Source organism: Heptranchias perlo, unplaced genomic scaffold, assembly GCF_035084215.1.
Source record: "Heptranchias perlo isolate sHepPer1 unplaced genomic scaffold, sHepPer1.hap1 HAP1_SCAFFOLD_47, whole genome shotgun sequence".
NCBI lineage: Eukaryota > Metazoa > Chordata > Chondrichthyes > Hexanchiformes > Hexanchidae > Heptranchias > Heptranchias perlo.
In genome coordinates, this window is record NW_027139484.1 from 300,197 (window position 1) to 316,707 (window position 16,511).

A 16,511-nucleotide genomic window follows, 5' to 3' on the forward strand; every position below is an offset into this window, starting at 1 on the left:
TCCCCTGGAGTCTGTTACATAGGAACAGGAGGAGGCCATTCAGCCCCTGGAGTCTGTTACACCGGAACAGGAGGAGGCCATTCAGCCCCTGGAGTCTGTTACACAGGAACAGGAGGAGGCCATTCAGCCCCTGGAGTCTGTTACACAGGAACAGGAGGAGGCCATTCATCCCCTGGAGTCTGTTACATAGGAACAGGATGAGGCCATTCATCCCCTGGAGTCTGTTACATAGGAACAGGAGGAGGCCATTCAGCCCCTGGAGTCTGTTACACAGGAACAGGAGCAGGCCATTCATCCCCTGGAGTCTGTTACATAGGAACAGGAGGAGGCCATTCATCCTCTGGAGTCTGTGAAACAGGAACAGGAGGAGGCCATTCAGCCCCTGAAGTCTGTGAAACAGGAACAGGATGAGGCCATTCAGCCCCTGGAGTCTGTGACACAGGAACAGGAGGAGGCCAGTCAGCCCCTGGAGTCTGTTACACAGGAACAGGATGAGGCCATTCAGCCCCTGGAGCCTGTGAAACAGGAACAGGAGGAGGCCATTCAGCCCCTGGAGTCTGTTACACAGGAACAGGAGGAGGCCATTCATCCCCTGGAGTCTGTTACACAGGAGCAGGAGGAGGCCATTCATCCTCTGGAGTCTGTGAAACAGGAACAGGAGGAGGCCATTCATCCTCTGGAGTCTGTTACATAGGAACAGGAGGAGGCCATTCAGCCCCTGGAGTCTGTTACACCGGAACAGGAGGAGGCCATTCATCCTCTGGAGTCTGTGAAACAGGAACAGGAGGAGGCCATTCATCCCCTGGAGTCTGTTACATAGGAACAGGAGGAGGCCATTCAGCCCCTGGAGTCTGTTACACCGGAACAGGAGGAGGCCATTCATCCCCTGGAGTCTGTGAAACAGGAACAGGAGGAGGCCGTTCAGTCCCTGGAGATTGTTACTTAGGAACAGGAGGAGGCCATTCAGCCCCTGGAGTCTGTTACACCGGAACAGGAGGAGGCCATTCATCCCCTGGAGTCTGTTACTTAGGAACAGGAGGAGGCCATTCATCCCCTGGAGTCTGTTACACAGGAACAGGAGGAGGCCATTCATCCCCTGGAGTCTGTTACACAGGAACAGGAGGAGGCCATTCATCCCCTGGAGTCTGTTACACAGGAACAGGAGGAGGCCATTCATCCCCTGGAGTCTGTTACACAGGAACAGGAGGAGGCCATTCAGCCCCTGGAGTCTGTTACATAGGAACAGGAGGAGGTCATTCAGCCCCTGGAGTCTGTTACATAGGAACAGGAGGAGGCCATTCATCCCCTGGAGTCTGTTACACAGGAACAGGAGGAGGCCATTCATCCCCTGGAGTCTGTGACATAGGAACAGGAGGAGGCCATTCATCCCCAGGAGTCTGTTACATAGGAACAGGAGGAGGCCATTCATCCCCTGGAGTCTGTTACATAGGAACAGGAGGAGGCCATTCATCCCCTGGAGTCTGTTACACAGGAACAGGAGGAGGCCATTCATCCTCTGGAGTCTGTTACACAGGAACAGGAGGAGGCCATTCAGCCCCTGGAGTCTGTTACACAGGAACAGGAGGAGGCCATTCAGCCCCTGGAGTCTGTGACATAGAAACAGGAGGAGGCCATTCATCCCCTGGAGTCTGTTACTTAGGAACAGGAGGAGGCCATTCAGCCCCTGGAGTCTGTGACATAGAAACAGCAGGAGGCCATTCAGCCCCTGGAGTCTGTTACATAGGAACAGGAGGAGGCCATTCAGCCCCTGGAGTCTGTTACATAGGAACAGGAGGAGGCCATTCAGCCCCTGGAGTCTGTGACATAGAAACAGCAGGAGGCCATTCAGCCACTGGAGTCTGTTACACAGGAACAGGAGGAGGCCATTCAGCCCCTGGAGTCTGTTACTTAGGAACAGGAGGAGGCCATTCAGCCCCTGGAGTCTGTTACATAGGAACAGGAGGAGGCCATTCATCCCCTGGAGTCTGTGAAGCAGGAACAGGAGGAGGCAATTCAGCCCCTGGAGTCTGTTACTTAGGAACAGGAGGAGGCCATTCAGCCCCTGGAGTCTGTTACACAGGAACAGGAGGAGGCCATTCATCCCCTGGAGTCTGTTACACAGGAACAGGAGGAGGCCATTCATCCCCTGGAGTCTGTTACTTCGGAACAGGAGGAGGCCATTGATCCCCTGGAGTCTGTTACTTAGGAACAGGAGGAGGCCATTCATCCCCTGGAGTCTGTTACTTCGGAACAGGAGGAGGCCATTCATCCCCTGGAGTCTGTTACTTAGGAACAGGAGGAGGCCATTCATCCCCTGGAGTCTGTTACTTCGGAACAGGAGGAGGCCATTCAGCCCCTGGAGTCTGTTACACAGGAACAGGAGGAGGCCATTCAACCCCTGGAGTCTGTTACACAGGAACAGGAGGAGGCCATTCATCTCCTGGAGTCTGTTACATAGGAACAGGATGAGGCCATTCATCCCCAGGAGTCTGTTACATAGGAACAGGAGGAGGCCATTCAGCCCCTGAAGTCTGTTACACAGGAACAGGAGGAGGCCATTCAGCCCCTGGAGTCTGTTACACAGGAACAGGAGGAGGCCATTCAACCCCTGGAGTCTGTTACACAGGAACAGGAGGAGGCCATTCATCCCCTGGAGTCTGTTACATAGGAACAGGAGGAGGCCATTCATCCCCTGGAGTCTGTTACATCGGAACAGGAGGAGGCCATTCATCCTCTGGAGTCTGTGAAACAGGAACAGGAGGAGGCCATTCATCCCCTGGAGTCTGTTACATCGGAACAGGAGGAGGCCATTCATCCTCTGGAGTCTGTGAAACAGGAACAGGAGGAGGCCATTCAGCCCCTGAAGTCTGTGAAACAGGAACAGGATGAGGCCATTCAGCCCCTGGAGTCTGTTACACAGGAACAGGAGGAGGCCATTCATCCTCTGGAGTCTGTTACATAGGAACAGGAGGAGGCCATTCAGCCCCTGGAGTCGGTTACATCGTAACAGGAGGAGGCCATTCATCCTCTGGAGTCTGTGAAACAGGAACAGGAGGAGGCCATTCAGCCCCTGAAGTCTGTGAAACAGGAACAGGATGAGGCCATTCAGCCCCTGGAGTCTGTGACACAGGAACAGGAGGAAGCCATTCAGCCCCTGGAGTCTGTTACAGAGGAACAGGAGGAGGCCATTCATCCTCTGGAGTCTGTTACACAGGAGCAGGAGGAGGCCATTCATCCCCTGGAGTCTGTTACATAGGAACAGGAGGAGGCCATTCATCCCCTGGAGTCTGTTACATAGGAACAGGAGGAGGCCATTCATCCTCTGGAGTCTGTGAAACAGGAACAGGAGGAGGCCATTCATCCTCTGGAGTCTGTTACATAGGAACAGGAGGAGGCCATTCATCCCCTGGAGTCTGTTACATAGGAACAGGAGGAGGCCATTCATCCCCTGGAGTCTGTGACACAGGAACAGGAGGAGGCCATTCATCCCCTGGAGTCTGTTACATAGGAACAGGAGGAGGCCATTCATCCTCTGGAGTCTGTTACATAGGAACAGGAGGAGGCCATTCAGCCCCTGGAGTCTGTTGCATAGGAACAGGAGGAGGCCATTCATCCTCTGGAGTCTGTGAAACAGGAACAGGAGGAGGCCATTCACCCTCTGGAGTCTGTTACATAGGAATAGGATGAGGTCATTCTGCCCCTGGAGTCTGTTACACAGGAACAGGAGGAGGCCATTCAGCCGCTGGAGTCTGTTACACCGGAACAGGAGGAGGCCATTCATCCCCTGGAGTCTGTTACACAGGAACAGGAGGAGGCCATTCATCCCCTGGAGTCTGTTACATTGGAACAGGAGGAGGCCCTTCATCCCCTGGAGTCCGTTACACAGTAACAGGAGGAGGCCATTCAGCCCCTGGAGTCTGTTACATAGGAACAGGAGGAGGCCATTCAGCCTCTGGAGTCTGTTACATAGGAACAGGAGGAGGCCATTCATCCCCTGGAGTCTGTTACACAGGAACAGGAGGAGGCCGTTCAGTCCCTGGAGTCTGTTACACAGGAACAGGAGGAGGCCATTCATCCCCTGGAGTCTGTTACATAGGAACAGGATGAGGCCATTCATCCCCTGGAGTCTGTTACACAGGAACAGGAGGAGGCCATTCATCCCCTGGAGTCTGTTACACAGGAACAGGAGGAGGCCATTCATCCCCTGGAGTCTGTTACATTGGAACAGGAGGAGGCCCTTCATCCCCTGGAGTCCGTTACACAGGAACAGGAGGAGGCCATTCAGCCTCTGGAGTCTGTTACACAGGAACAGGAGGAGGCCATTCATCCCCTGGAGTCTGTTACACAGGAACAGGAGGAGGCCATTCATCCCCTGGAGTCTGTTACACAGGAACAGGAGGAGGCCGTTCAGTCCCTGGAGACTGTTACTTAGGAACAGGAGGAGGCCATTCAGCCCCTGGAGTCTGTTACACCGGAACAGGAGGAGGCCATTCATCCCCTGGAGTCTGTTACACAGGAACAGGAGGAGGCCATTCAGCCCCTGGAGTCTGTTACATAGGAACAGGAGGAGGTCATTCATCCCCTGGAGTCTGTGACATAGGAACAGGAGGAGGCCATTCAGCCCCTGGAGTCTGTTACTTAGGAACAGGAGGAGGCCATTCATCCCCTGGAGCCTGTTACATAGGAACAGGAGGAGGCCATTCATTCCCTGGAGTCTGTTACATAGGAACAGGAGGAGGCCATTCATCCCCTGGAGTCTGTTACATAGGAACAGGAGGAGGCCATTCAGCCCCTGGAGTCTGTTACATAGGAACAGGAGGAGGCCATTCAGCCCCTGGAGTCTGTTACACAGGAACAGGAGGAGGCCATTCAGCCTCTGGAGACTGTTACACAGGAACAGGAGGAGGCCATTCAGCCCCTGGAGTCTGTTACATAGGAACAGGAGGAGGCCATTCAGCCTCTGGAGTCTGTTACACAGGAACAGGAGGAGGCCATTCAGTCCCTGGAGTCTGTTACTTAGGAACAGGAGGAGGCCATTCAGCCCCTGGAGTCTGTTACTTAGGAACAGGAGGAGGCCATTCATCACCTGGAGTCTGTTACATAGGAACAGGAGGAGGCCATTCAGCCACTGGAGTCTGTTACATAGGAACAGGAGCAGGCCATTCATCCCCTGGAGTCTGCTGCACAGGAACAGGAGGAGGCCATTCATCCCCTGGAGTCTGTTACACAGGAACAGGAGGAGGCCATTCAGCCCCTGGAGTCTGTTACTTAGGAACATGAGGAGGCCATTCAGCCCCTGGAGTCTGTTACATAGGAACAGGAGGAGGCCATTCAGCCCCTGGAGTCTGTTACATAGGAACAGCAGGAGGCCATTCAGCCCCTGGAGTCTGTGACATAGGAACAGGAGGAGGCCATTCATCCCCTGGAGTCTGTTACATAGGAACAGGAGGAGGCCATTCATCCCCTGGAGTCTGTTACACAGGAACAGGAGGAGGCAATTCAGCCCCTGGAGTCTGTTACATAGGAACAGCAGGAGGCCATTCAGCCCCTGGAGTCTGTTACTTAGGAACAGGAGGAGGCCATTCAGCCCCTGGAGTCTGTTACATAGGAACAGGAGGAGGCCATTCATCCCCTGGAGTCTGTTACATAGGAACAGGAGGAGGCCATTCAGCCCCTGGAGTCTGTTACTTAGGAACAGGAGGAGGCCATTCATCCCCTGTAGTCTGTTACACAGGAACAGGAGGAGGCCATTCAGCCCCTGGAGTCTGTGACTTAGGAACAGGAGGAGGCCATTCAGCCCCTGGAGTCTGTTACACAGGAACAGGAGGAGGCCATTCAGCCCCTGGAGTCTGTGAAACAGGAACAGGAGGAGGCCATTCAGCCCCTGGAGTCTGTTACATAGGAACAGGAGGAGGCCATTCATCCCCTGGAGTCTGTTACTTCGGAACAGGAGGAGGCCATTCATCCCCTGGAGTCTGTTACTTAGGAACAGGAGGAGGCCATTCAGCCCCTGGAGTCTGTTACACAGGAACAGGAGGAGGCCATTCAGCCCCTGGAGTCTGTGAAACAGGAACAGGAGGAGGCCATTCAACCCCTGGAGTCTGTTACACAGGAACAGGAGGAGGCCATTCAGCCCCTGCAGTCTGTTACATAGGAACAGGAGGAGGCCATTCATCCCCTGGAGTCTGTTACACAGGAACAGGAGGAGGCCATTCAGCCCCTGGAGTCTGTGAAACAGGAACAGGAGGAGGCCATTCAGCCCCTGGAGTCTGTTATTCAGGAACAGGAGGAGGCCATTCAGCCCCTGGAGTCTGTTACATAGGAACAGGGGGAGGCCATTCATCCCCTGGAGTCTGTTATTCAGGAACAGGAGGAGGCCATTCATCCCCTGGAGTCTGTTACACAGGAACAGGAGGAGGCCATTCATCCCCTGGAGTCTGTTACACAGGAACAGGAGGAGGCCATTCAGCCCCTGGAGTCTGTTACATTGGAACAGGAGGAGGCCCTTCATCCCCTGGAGTCCGTTACACAGTAACAGGAGGAGGCCATTCAGCCCCTGGAGTCGGTTACACAGTAACAGGAGGAGGCCATTCAGCCTCTGGAGTCTGTTACACAGGAACAGGAGGAGGCCATTCATCCCCTGGAGTCTGTTACACAGGAACAGGAGGAGGCCATTCAGCCCCTGGAGCCTGTTACACAGGAACAGGAGGAGGCCATTCAGCCCATGGAGTCTGTTACACAGGAACAGGAGGAGGCCATTCAGCCCATGGAGTCTGTTACACAGGAACAGGAGGAGGCCATTCATCCCCTGGAGTCCGTTACACAGGAACAGGAGGAGGCCATTCAGCCTCTGGTGTCTGTTACATAGGAACAGGAGGAGGCCATTCCGCCCCTGTAGTCTGTTACATAGGAACAGGAGGAGGCCATTCATCACCTGGAATCCGTTACACAGGAACAGGAGGAGGCCATTCAGCCTCTCGAGTCTGTTACTTCGGAACATGAGGAGGCCATTCATCCCCTGGAGTCTGTTACACAGGAACAGGAGGAGGCCATTCAGCCTCTGGAGTCTGTTACTTAGGAACAGGAGGAGGCCATTCATCCCCTGGAGTCTGTTACACAGGAACAGGAGGAGGCCATTCAGCCCCTGGAGTCTGTTACTTAGGAACAGGAGGAGGCCATTCAGCCCCTGGAGTCTGTTACATAGGAACAGGAGGAGGCCATTCATCCCCTGGAGTCGGTTACATGGGAACAGGAGGAGGCCATTCAGCCCCTGGAGCCTGTTACACAGGAACAGGAGGAGGTCATTCATCCCCTGGAGTCTGTTACACAGGAACAGGAGGAGGCCATTCATCCCCTGGAGTCTGTTACACAGGAACAGGAGGAGGCCATTCAGCCCCTGGAGTCTGTTACATAGGAACAGGAGGAGGCCATTCATCCCCTGGAGCCTGTTACATCGGAACAGGGGGAGGCCATTCATCCCCTGGAGTCTGTTACACAGGAACAGGAGGAGGCCATTCAGCCCCTGGAGTCTGTTACACAGGAACAGGAGGAGGCCATTCATCCCCTGGAGTCTGTTACACAGGAACAGGAGGAGGCCATTCAGCCCCTGGAGTCTGTTACACAGGAACAGGAGGAGGCCATTCATCCCCTGGAGCCTGTTACATAGGAACAGGGGGAGGTCATTCATCCCCTGGAGTCTGTTACACAGGAACAGGGGGAGGCCATTCATCCCCTGGAGTCTGTTACACAGGAACAGGAGGAGGCCATTCAGCCCCTGGAGTCTGTGACATAGGAACAGGAGGAGGTCATTCAGCCCCTCGAGCCTGTTACATAGGAACATAAGGAGATCATTCGGCCCCTCGAGTCTGGTTTACAGGAACAGGAGGAGGCCAGTCAGCCCCTGGAAAGTTTTACTTAGGAACAGAAGGAGGCCATTCAGCCCCACGTGCCTGTTACATGGTAACAGTTGGAGGCCATTCCTCCGCTCGAACCTGTTGCACAGAAACATTCTGCCTCTGGAGCCTGTTATGTAGGAACAGGAGGAGGCAATTCAGCCCCTCGAGGAAATGATTTTAAATAAGACGAGGTCATTCAACACCTCGAGCGTGTTACACATCAGAAGCAGACTTCAGGAGGACATAGACAGATTGTTGAAATGGGCACACACAAGGCAGATGCAATTTTACACGGATAAATGTGAAGTGATGCACTTTGGGTGGAACAACATGGAGAGACAGGATAATCTAAATGGTATTTTGAGGGAGGTGGAAGAACAGAGGGACCTGGGGGCGCATATTCACAAATCTTTGACGGTGACAGGGCAAGTTGGTGATGCGGTTAAGAAAGCGCCTGGGATAATTGGTTTAATAAATAGGGACATTGAATACAAAAACAAGGAAGCCAAGCTAAACCTTTACAAATCACTGGTTAGGCCCCAGCTGGAGTATTGTTTTCAATTCTGGGTATCATACTTTAGGAAAGATGTCAAGGCATTGAAAAGGGTGCACAGGAGATTTACCAGAATTATACCAGGGGTGAGGGACTTCAGTTATGTGGAGAGATTGGAGAAGCTGGGATTGTTCTCTTTAGACCAGAGAAGGTTACGGGGAGATCGAATAGAGGTGTTCAAAATTATGAGGGGTGTTGACAGAGCAAATAGGGAGAAACTGTTTCCTTTGGCAACTTGGTCAGTGACCAGAGGGCATAGATTTAAAATAATTTCAAACGAACTCGAGGGGAAATGAGGAGAAATCCTTTCACAGAGATATTTTGAAGATCTGGAACGCACTTGCTTAAAGGAACTTTCAAAAGGTAATTGGACATGGACTTGAAGAGGATTAGTTTTCAGGGTGATGGGGATAAAAGTGTCAGTAATAGTGTTATTAATAAACACTGTACATTATTATTAGTATCAGCAATAGTGTTCTTAATAAACATTGGGGATTTACATTGATTCCTGTTATTTCGCTGTCTCTGATCCCCAGCAAATGGGATATCGGTCTGAGAGACTCTTGCACCAAGGATCTCTCCTCCGCTCTCAGTACAAAGCGGTCACTGACGGATCTGAACCTGGGTATTAATGAACTGGGAGATTCAGGAGTGAAACTGTTGTTTGCGGCTCTGAAGAACCCAAACTGTAAAATACAGAAACTGCAGTAAGTATCAGACTGTTTGAGATTGTGTTTGTAATAACTGGATGACTAACACTGTACATTATAATTAATATCAGTAATAGTGTTATTAATAAACAGTGTATATTGTTATTAGCATCAGTAATAGTGTTATTAAAGAGTGTACATTATTATTAGTATCAGTAAGAGTGTTATTAATAAGCATTGCATATTATTATTAGTATCAGTAATGGTGTTATTAATAAATTCTGTTCATTATTATCAGTATCAGTAATAGTGCTACTAATAAACTACGTTATTGATAGTATCCATAACAGTGTTATTAATAAATAATCGACATTATTATTAGTATCAGTTATAGTGTTATTAATAAACACCGTACATTAATATTAATATCAGTCATAGTGTTATTAATAAACAGTTTATATAATTATTAGTATCAGTAATAGTGTTATGAAACAGTGTACATTATTATTAGTATCAGAAATAGTGTTATTAATGACCTCTGTACATACATATCAGTATCACTAATAGTGCTACTAATAATCGACATTATTAATATGATCAATAATAGTGTTATTAATATACATTATAATTGATATCAGTAATAGTGTTCTCAATGAACACTGTACATTATTATTAGTATCAATAAGTGTTATTAAAAAACAGTGTACATTATTAGTATCAGTAACAGTTTTATTATTAAACACTGTACATTATTATTAGTATCAGTAAGAGTGTTATAAATAAACACTGTACATTATTATTAGTATCAGTAATCGTGTTATTAATAAACACTGTACATTATTAGTAGTATCAGTAATAGTGTTATTAATAAACACTGGGGATTTACCCTGATTCCTGTGATTTCTGTCTCTCTGATCCCCAGTCTGGATGATGTCGGTCTCACAGATTCTTGCACCGAAGATCTCGTCTCCGCTCTCAGGACAAACCGGTCACTGACGGGTCTGTCCCTGGGATCAAACTCCTTCACAGACCGATCTGTCTCCGCTCTCCGCTCCCTCATACTGACCCGCAGGAGTCTGGAGCGGATCGGGTGAGTGTTTGTGTTAATGTTTAATGTAATAAATAAAATATCACTGGGATTCAGGCCCTTTTATGGGTAATATTTGTCTGTAATTATTATTGAAATATTAACCCCAGTCTCCCTGTTATTTACACTGTTGTTCAATCTGTTTATTTCCTGTTTAATCTTTAATCTGTTTCAGGTTGAGGGAGAATCAGTTCAGTTCAAACGGAAGGAGACACCTGGAGTCACTGCGGGAATCCAGACCCGGACGAAGTGTGGAACATTTCAATTTATAACCATTCCCGGTCTCATTATATGAACATTTCAATTTATAACCATTCCTGGTCTCATTATATGAACATTTCAATTAATAACCATTCCTGGTCTCATTATATGAACATTTCAATTCATAACCATTCCTGGACTCATTATATGAACATTTCAATTTATAACCATTCCTGGTCTCATTATATGAACATTTCAATTTATAACCATTCCTGGTCTCATTATATGAACATTTCAATTCATAACCATTCCTGGACTCATTATATGAACATTTCAATTTATAACCATTCCTGGTCTCATTATATGAACATTTCAATTTATAACCATTCCTGGTCTCATTATATGAACATTTCAATTAATAACCATTCCTGGTCTCATTATATGAACATGTCAATTTATAACCATTCCTGGTCTCATTATATGAACATTTCAATTTATAACCATTCCTGGTCTCATTATATGAACATTTCAATTTATAACCATTCCTGGTGTCATTTTATGAACATTTCAATTAATAACCATTCCCGGTCTCATTATATGAACATTTCAATTTATAACCATTCCTGGTCTCATTATATGAACATTTCAATTTATAACCATTCCCAGTCTCATTATATGAACATTTCAATTTATAACCATTCCTGGTCTCATTATATGAACATTTCAATTCATAACCATTCCTGGTCTCATTATATGAACATTTCAATTAATAACCATTCCTGGTCTCATTATATGAATATTTTTGGCCGATTCTCTATCCCTCCCCTTTACCCGGCCTCGCTCCAGGTTCAAATCCGAACGGCCCTTTAACGGTTTCCAGCTCGAGCTGAGCGAGCGTCGTCTCCCATTGTGACGTCAGAGGCCCAGCGACAGGGTCACGAGACTCAGTCACCCGGTCCCACAGCGCTGATTCTGCCGGATATCCGGGGCTGGATGGTCACCAATGGGGCACTGGGTCAATGAACAGACAGGAAGGGCCCAGGGTGGGGCTCAGTCTGGGCTGCAGTGGGACACTGGATCAATGTACAGACAGGAAGGGCCCAGGGTGGGGCTCAGTCTGGGCTGCAGTGGGACACTGGATCAATGTACAGACAGGAAGGGCCCAGGGTGGGGCTCAGTCTGGGCTGCAGTGGGACACTGGGTCAATGTACAGACAGGAGGGGCCCAGGGTGGGGCTCAGTCTGGGCTGCAGTGGGACACTGGATCAATGTACAGACAGGAAGGGCCCAGGGTGGGGCTCAGTCTGGGCTGCAGTGGGACACTGGATCAATGTACAGACAGGAGGGGCCCAGGGTGGGGCTCAGTCTGGGCTGCAGTGGGACACTGGATCAATGTACAGACAGGAAGGGCCCAGGGTGGGGCTCAGTCTGGGCTGCAGTGGGACACTGGATCAATGTACAGACAGGAAGGGCCCAGGGTGGGGCTCAGTCTGGGCTGCAGTGGGACACTGGATCAATGTACAGACAGGAAGGGCCCAGGGTGGGGCTCAGTCTGGGCTGCAGTGGGACACTGGATCAATGTACAGACAGGAAGGGCCCAGGGTGGGGCTCAGTCTGGGCTGCAGTGGGACACTGGGTCAATGTACAGACAGGAAGGGCCCAGGGTGGGGCTCAGTCTGGGCTGCAGTGGTACACTGGGTCAATGTACAGACAGGATGGGCCCAGGGTGGGTCTCAGTCTGGGCTGCAGTGGGACACTGGGTCAATGTACAGACAGGAAGGGCCCAGGGTGGGGCTCAGTCTGGGCTGCAGTGGGACACTGGGTCAATGTACAGACAGGAAGGGCCCAGGGTGGGGCTCAGTCTGGGCTGCAGTGGGACACTGGGTCAATGTACAGACAGGAAGGTCGCAGGGTGGGGCTCAGTCTGGGCTGCAGTGGGACACTGGGTCAATGTACAGACAGGAAGGGCCAAGGGTGGGGCTCAGTCTGGGATGCAGTGGGACACTGGGTCAATGCACAGACAGGAAGGGCCCAGGGTGGGGCTCAGTCTGGGCTGCAGTGGGACACTGGATCAATGTACAGACAGGAAGGGCCAAGGGTGGGGCTCAGTCTGGGCTGCAGTGGGGCACTGGGTCAATGTAAAACAGGAAGGGCCCAGGGTCGGGCTCAGTCTGGGCTGCAGAGGGAAACTGGGTCAATGTCCAGATAGGAAGCGCCCACGGTCGGGTTCAGTCTGAGCTGCAGTGGGGCACTGGGTCAATGTAAAACAGGAAGGGCCCAGGGTGGAGCTCAGTCTGGACTGCAGTGGGACACTGGATCAATGAACAGATAGGAAGGGCCCAGGGTCGGGATCAGTCTGGGCAGCAGTGGGACACTGGGTCAATGAACAGACAGGAAGGGCCCAGGGTGGGGCTCAGTCTGGGCTGCAGTGGGACACTGGGTCAATGTCCAGACAGGAAGGGCCCAGGGTCGGGCTCAGTCTAGGCTGCAGTGTGGCACTGGGTCAATGTAAAACAGGAAGGGCCCAGGGTGGGGCTCAGTCTGGACTGCAGTGGGACACTGGGTCAATGAACAGACAGGAAGGGCCCAGGGTGGGGATCAGTCTGGGCTGCAGTGGGACACTGGGTCAATGAACAGACAGGAAGGGCCCAGGGAGGGGCTCAGTCTGGGCTGCAGTGAGACACTGGGTCACTGTACAGACAGGAAGGGCCCAGGGTGGGGCTCAGTCTGGGCTGCAGTGGGACACTGGGTCAATGTACAGACAGGGAGGGCCCAGGGTGGGGCTCACTCTGGGCTGCAGTGGGGCACTGGGTCAATGTACAGACAGGAAGGGCCCAGGGTGGGGCTCAGTCTGGGCTGCAGTGGGGCACTGGGTCAATGTACAGACAGGAAGGGCCCAGGGTGGGGCTCAGTCTGGGCTGCAGTGGGGCACTGGGTCAATGCACAGACAGGAAGGGCCCAGGGTGGGGCTCAGTCTGGGCTGCAGTGGGACACTGGGTCAATGTGCAGACAGGAAGGTCCCAGGGTGGGGCTCAGTCTGGGCTGCAGTGGGACACTGGGTCAATGTACAGACAGGAAGGGCCAAGGGTGGGGCTCATTCTGGGCTGCAGTGGGGCACTGGGTCAATGAAAAACAGGAAGGGCTCAGGGTCGGGCTCAGTCTGGGCTGCAGAGGGACACTGGGTCAATGTCCAGACAGGAAGCGCCCACGGTCGGGCTCAGTCTGAGCTGCAGTGGGGCACTGGGTCAATGTAAAACAGGAAGGGCCCAGGGTGGGGCTCAGTCTGGGCTGCAGTGGAGCACTGGGTCAATGTACAGACAGGAAGGGCCAAGGGTGGGGCTCATTCTGGGCTGCAGTGGGGCACTGGGTCAATGTAAAACAGGAAGGGCTCAGGGTCGGGCTCAGTCTGGGCTGCAGAGGGACACTGGGTCAATGTCCAGACAGGAAGCGCCCACGGTCGGGCTCAGTCTGAGCTGCAGTGGGGAACTGGGTCAATGTAAAACAGGAAGGGCCCAGGGTGGGGCTCAGTCTGGGCTGCAGTGGTGCACTGGGTCAATGTACAGACAGGAAGGGCCCAGGGTGGGGCTCAGTCTGGGCTGCTGTGGGGCACTGGGTCAATGTACAGACAGGAAGGGCCCAGGGTGGGGCTCAGTCTGGGCTGCAGTGGGAAACTGGGTCAATGTACAGACAGGAAGGTCCCAGGGTCGGGCTCAGTCTGGGCTGCAGTGGGACACTGGGTCAATGTACAGACAGGAAGGGCCAAGGGTGGGGCTCAGTCTGGGCTGCAGTGGGGCACTGGGTCAATGTAAAACAGGAAAGGCCCAGGGTCGGGCTCAGTCTGGGCTGCAGAGGGACACTGGGTCAATGTCCAGACAGGAAGCGCCCACGGTCGGGCTCAGTCTGAGCTGCAGTGGGGCACTGGGTCAATGTAAAACAGGAAGGGCCCAGAGTGGGGCTCAGTCTGGACTGCAGTGGGACACTGGATCAATGAACAGACAGGAAGGGCCCAGGGTGGGGATCAGTCTGGGCAGCAGTGGGACACTGGGTCAATGAACAGACAGGAAGGGCCCAGGGTGGGGCTCAGTCTGGGCTGCAGTGAGACACTGGGTCACTGTACAGACAGGAAGGGCCCAGGGTGGGGCTCAGTCTGGGCTGCAGTGGGACACTGGGTCAATGTACAGACAGGGAGGGCCCAGGGTGGGGCTCAGTCTGGGCTGCAGAGGGAAACTGGGTCAATGTCCAGACAGGAAGGGCCCAGGGTGGGGCTCACTCTGGGCTGCAGTGGGACACTGGGTCAATGCACAGACATGAAGGGCCCAGGGTGGGTCTCAGTCTGGGCTGCAGTGGGACACTGGGTCAATGTACAGACAGGAAGGGCCCAGGGTGTGGCTCAGTCTGGGCTTCAGTGGGACACTGGGTCAATGTACAGACAGGAAGGGCCCAGGGTGGGGCTCAGTCTGGGCTGCAGTGGGACACTGGGTCAATGTGCAGACAGGAAGGGCCCAGGGTGGGACTCAGTCTGGGCTGCAGTGTGACACTGGGTCAATGTTCAGACAGGAAGGGCCCAGGGTTGGACTCAGTCTGAGCTGCAGTGGGACACTGTGTCAATGTACAGACAGGAAGGATCCAGCATGGGGCTCCACGGTTACATCCACTGAAACGAAGGGGGCCCTGGCTTAACATCTCATCTGGGGAAGCAGCAGTAAATGGAATATAAAATCAGGCGGAGTGAAAAACGAGCTGCCAATTCGCTGTCGCCCGTTTTGCACTCACGCCCGAGGTGAATTTATTCTCTCATCTATTCCCTGGACTGGCGATCTAATGAGGTTAAATTGTCAGATAGCTGAATAGTGAATCCTAAATTAATCTCACCAGTCTGCAGTCGTGCCAGACACTGATCTAAATTATAATGTAATAATCAGTGATCCAGCTCATGCTGAATTATGGTGATACTCTCAGCTGCTTTTACAATCGGTTATTCATTGTGTTAAGCTTCAGCCTATTAATTATGTTGTTAGGATTGATACATGACCCTGTCTACCACTGTTTATGTGTACTTATTATTGGTGTACTCAATGTTTAAACAACGGTAATTATGATTTCCAAGTCAATAAAACATTATTGTGCATGATTTGCTGTCTGACTTCTTTGAAGTTTTTTTAGAAAGCGTTAATCCATTCACTCAGTGGCTTGTGGGCATCCTAATTAATGATCGGTGAGGTGAACTCATTCAATCTGAACTGGGAGATGTTAGACAGTTCAGCGAGCAATATTCGGCATCATTCACTTCCAGACAAGGGCTGGGAGGTTAAACCCAGACGGTTCCTTAGTGAGGAGGTCAGGTGAAGGGGTCAAAGGTTCATCTGGTCCCTTGCCATATATTTGTTGAGACACTGAATACCAGCGCTCTAACGGGCTTATAACACACAACCCTCTGGTTCAGAAGCTATTGTGCTCCCACTGAACCACAGCTAACACGAGTATGGAATGAAATCTAAATCGACCTGTATGAATGAGCCACGCTCCAGATCTCAAGATATGAATAGGATTGAAGGTACAATGTACATGAAGATCTCAGAGTGACAGCATCTGATCTCGGGGAAGGCCCCCAGTTTCAGTACTGAGAACTGAACCAGTGCATCATGACAGTAAGGGACAGGATAGGAAAAGCCGAATCTGTGGAGGTGCAAACCCAGGATCAGTCTGCCCAATGAGGAGAGGACACAGCTCCACATCTCCATAACTTATCCAATCCTCCATTGGCATCATTAAATCAACCTCAATATTTCTGGATCAAATTCAAAAAATGATTCCTTTTTGGTTATTTGCTAAAAACGGAGACCAAGTGTCATACCTGTTTGTCAAATAGTGTGTGTCTGACACCATGTTAAGATGCAGCTGCTCCCCCGTTATAGAAAGAGAATCTCTGCCTGATCTAACCGAGCACTTTAAGCCGCAGTTATGCTGCGATAGAAACAGTCTGCACTTTCTCGAGAGCCTTGTGGAGGGAAAGGGCAAGAGCTGTCCGTTTCTCTTTCCCACTCTCTGTCCGTTTCCCTCTCTCCTCTCTCCCTCTTTCTGAATCTCCCGAAGACTCCGTTTCTCTTTGTTATTTTTCATTCTCTG

The 16,511-nt window shown here is 51.4% G+C and overlaps 1 long non-coding RNA gene across 1 annotated transcript; it reads left to right on the forward strand.

Annotated features, from left to right (window-relative positions):
* The first annotated feature begins 9,081 nt into the window (after positions 1 to 9,081).
* LOC137313355 (uncharacterized) lies at positions 9,082 to 10,397 on the forward strand. Its single transcript, XR_010961032.1, has 3 exons — positions 9,082 to 9,155; positions 10,021 to 10,188; positions 10,361 to 10,397. It is a non-coding gene; the product is annotated as an uncharacterized lncRNA (long non-coding RNA).
* The last annotated feature ends 6,114 nt before the right edge of the window (positions 10,398 to 16,511 follow it).